The sequence below is a fragment of the Amblyraja radiata genome, chromosome 30, assembly GCF_010909765.2.
Source record: "Amblyraja radiata isolate CabotCenter1 chromosome 30, sAmbRad1.1.pri, whole genome shotgun sequence".
Classification (NCBI taxonomy): Eukaryota; Metazoa; Chordata; class Chondrichthyes; order Rajiformes; family Rajidae; genus Amblyraja; species Amblyraja radiata.
In genome coordinates this window covers 29128430-29132685 of record NC_045985.1, presented here as the reverse complement: position 1 = coordinate 29132685, position 4256 = coordinate 29128430, and positions in this window count along the sequence as shown.

Here is a 4256-nt window from a genome sequence, read left to right as displayed (position 1 = left end):
CGAAGCTACTTACATCAACCTATCTCCCACTGTTTAAATATCCCCGCATTCACTCGTTGGCCCAATCTAGATCATTACTTCCACCTGGTATATACTGCGCTGAGGTTGTTTTTGGCCTGAGTTTAATGAATCGTGTAATTAATTAATTAATTAACTCTTGGTTATAACGGGTGTCAGGGGTTGTGGGGAGAATAGGTTTTGGAGGGAAAGATAGATCAGCCACGATGGAATGGCGGAATAGATGTGATGGGCCGAATGGCCCAATTCCGTTCGTAGAACTACGCAGTTGTTGTTGAATCTGAACCTATCTTTGTTACATGGTCCCCAAATGGCAATTCAACTCAATTCACGTGTGATAAGAATCATTAGACTTAATTAGTCACCAGCGACTGGTCAGTGTTGGGATACTAGGCCTTTAAGGACAGTTATTTGCTCAGATTCAGGTTTAGCAATAAAGAGTTTACAGCACAGCCATTCAGACAGTAGACCAGACATTTTGATTGAAATACAACAAACACTATTCAGAATTCAAATGATGGGGCTTACAGTCATATTTTTATGGGTACCAGCACACATTGGCATTAGAGGAAACGAAATGGCAGATAAGGTAGCAAAAGGGGTAGCAAAAAGAAGTAAAATTGATTTAAGTATTAACATAGGTAAAATTGAAATCAAAGACATTATTAAGCAAAGACTGAAGGAAAGATGGCAAAAGCAATGGGATGAAGAGTGGAAAGGACGGTGGTTCTACAGAGTCCAGAGGAAAGTGGGAGAAATGAGATGTGCAGGAAAAAACAGAAAAGAGGAGACAGTAATCTCAAGAATTAGATTTGGACACACTGGTCTGAACAGTACACTTTTTATAATAGGCAAGCATAATACAGGTAGATGTGAATACTGTGGGCAAGAAGAGACAATAGAGCATGTCATTGTACATTGTGAGAGGTATGAGGAGGAGAGAGAACGGATGAGTGAGCAGTTCAGAAAAGAAAGAATACAATTTGATTTGGTAGATATTTTGCAAGGAAGTTCATATAAGTGCTATCAAATCCTGTTGCATTTTCTTAGGGTAACCAATTTGTTCGGAAGGATATAGGTTATTAGTATATGTAATGGTGTTGTTTGATCCACACTCCATACCAGTCGGTGGCGGTAATGCACCAAAAAAGTTGTTTGCCAACCGCCAAAAAACACCACATAGAAGTAGAAGAAGACTGGTCAGTGTTTGGCCTAAAGTCTACCAGCAATGCGCGATGCTTGATTCTCCAATATCTTTGGGCGGCATGCTGTCCCAGTGGTAGAGTTGTTGCGTTATAGCGCCAGAGACCCGGGTTCGAACCTGGCCACGGGTGCTGTCTGTACGGAGTTTGTACTTTCACCCTGTGACCGTCCGGTTTCCCCCCAAATTTAAATTTCCGTGAAATTTAAATAATCCCTAGTATGTAGGATAGAGCCAGTAGTGAACTCGATGGGCCGAAGGGCTGTTTTCCGCGCTGTATATCTAAAATCTAAACGCCTATCTCATTTGGTGTTGTGGATAATGAAGTAGATTTCCAAAGTCTACAGAGAGATTTAGGCCAGTTGGAAGAATGGGCTGAAAGATGGCAGATGGAGTTTAATGCTGATAAGTGTGAGGTGCTACATCTTGGCAGGACAAATCAAAATAGGACGTAAATGGTAGCGAATTGAGGAATGCAGTTGAACAGAGGAATCTAGGAATAACTGTGCATAGTTCCCTGAAGGTGGAATCTCATGTACATAGGGTGGTAAAGAAAGCTTTTGGTGTGCTAGCCTTTATAAATCAGAGCATTGAGTATAGAAGTTGGGATGTAATGTTAAAATTGTACAAGGCATTGGTGAGACCAATTCTGGAGAATGGTGTACAATTTTGGTCGCCCAATTATAGGAAGGATGTCAACAAAATAGAGTACAGAGGAGATTTACGAGAATGTTGCCTGGGTTTCAGCAACTAAGTTACAGAGAAAGGTTGAATAAGTTAGGTCTTTATTCTTTGGAGCGCAGAAGGTTAAGGGGGGACTTGATAGAGGTCTTTAAAATGATGAGAGGGATAGACAGAGTTGACGTGGATAAGCTTTTCCCACTGAGAGTAGGGAAGATTCAAACAAGAGGACATGACTTCAGAATTAAGGGACAGAAGTTTAGGGGTAACATGAGGAGGAACTTCTTTACTCAGAGAGTGGTAGCGGTGTGGAATGAGCTTCCAGTGGAAGTGGTGGAGGCAGGTTCGATTTTATCATTTAAAAATAAATTGGATAGGTATATGGATGGGAAAGGAATGGAGGGTTATGGTCTGAGTGCAGGTAGATGGGACTAAGGGAAAATAAGTGTTCGGCACGGACTTGTAGGGCCGAGATGGCCTGTTTCCGTGCTGTAATTGTTATATGGTTATTTGCGGACTTGGACTTTGTCTATGGAACTGATGCGCTGTATTATGCATACTGTATCTTTCTATTCGCTCGCTATTGTAATGACATTTGGTTTGGTTGTATTTCTGCGTAGTATCGACAGATTTTGATGGGATACCATGCATAAGAACACTTTTCGGTATAACTCTGCACACATGACAATAATTGACCTAAACCTCAATTGAGATCTTCGATATTCTTTAATTAAATACCCCAATTGAGTTCCATCCATGTTTCACGCACTCTGAATAAAGTGGATCAGCCGCACTGAAATGGAGTGAGAGTCACGTAGTTATGGAGTCATGGGGAGAGAAATAGACCCTTCGGCCCACCTTCTTTATGCTGTCCAATCAAGTACCTATCTGCACTATCCCCATTCACCAGCTCTTGGCGATTAGCCTTCTATCACTGGGGTTTGAAGTGATTGTCCAGACAGTTCTTAAAATATTGTGAGGGGTTATAAGTCTCCACCATCATGACGAGCAGTATGTTTCAGATTGCAAGCAACCTCTGTGGGAGTAATTGTTCTTCCGATCCCCTTTAGAGCAATGACCACTTGCCATGACCCATATCATCTAGTTTAAGGTAGACAAAAATGCTGGGGAAACTCAGCGGCTGAGGCAGCATCCAGGCACCGAAGGAATAGGTGACATTTCGGGTCAAGACCCTTCTTCATTCTAGTTTAAGATACACCTGGCTCGTTTGAAAGTCCATAGACCATAGAATATAATACAGAGACTGGCACGTGTGCCAACGATGTCTGTCTAACATGATGCCATGTTAAAGTAATAGACAATAGACACAGGAGTAGGCCATTCGGCCCTACGAGCCAGCACCGCCATTCAATGTGATCATGGCTGATCATCCCCAATCAGTACCCCGTTCCTGCCTTCTCCTCATATCCCCTGACTCTGCTATTTTTAAGAGCGCTATCTAGCTCTCTTTTGAAAGTATCCAGAGAACTGGCCTTCACCGCCCTCTGAGGCAGAGAATTCCACAGACTCACCACTCTCTATGAGAAAAATTGTTTCCTCATCTCCGTTCTAAATGGCTAATTCTTTATTCTTAAACGGTGGCCCCTGGTTCTGGACTCCCCCAACATCGGGAACATGTTTCCTGCCTCTAGCATGTCTAAAACATTTATAATCTTATATTTTTCAATAACATCACCTCTCATCCTTCTATATTCCAGAGTATACAAGCCCAGCAGCTCCATTCTCTCAGCATATGACAGTCCCGCCATCCCTGGAATTAACCTTGTAAACCTGCGCTGCACTCCCTCAATAGCAAGAATGTCCTTCCTCAAATTAGGGGACCAAACCTGCACACAATACTCCAGGTGAGGTCTCACTAGGGCTCTGTACAATTGCAGAAGGACCTCTTTGCTCCTATACTCAACTACTCTTGTTTTGAAGGCCAACATGATATTCGCTTTCTTCACTGCCTGCTGTACCTGCATGCTTACTTTCAGTGACTGATGAACAAGGACCCCCAGATCCCATTGTACTTCCCCTTTTCCCAACTTGGTACCATTTCAAAGGTATCAAAGGTATTTTATTGGTCACATTCACATACACCTAGGTGTAGTGAAGTGAAATGCTTCTTGCCATTTTGCAGCACATAAAGAAGGAATACAGACATAACATTAATAAGAGTTTTAAACATAAAGAACATCCCCCCACAATGGTTCCCATTATGAGGGAAGGCACAAAGTCCAGTCCCCAACCCCAGTTCACCCATAGTCGGGCCCATTGAGGCCTCCACAGTTGCCTCTACGGAGGTCCGATGTTCCAGGCCGTTCTCGCCGGTGATGTTGCTCCGGCGTCGGGA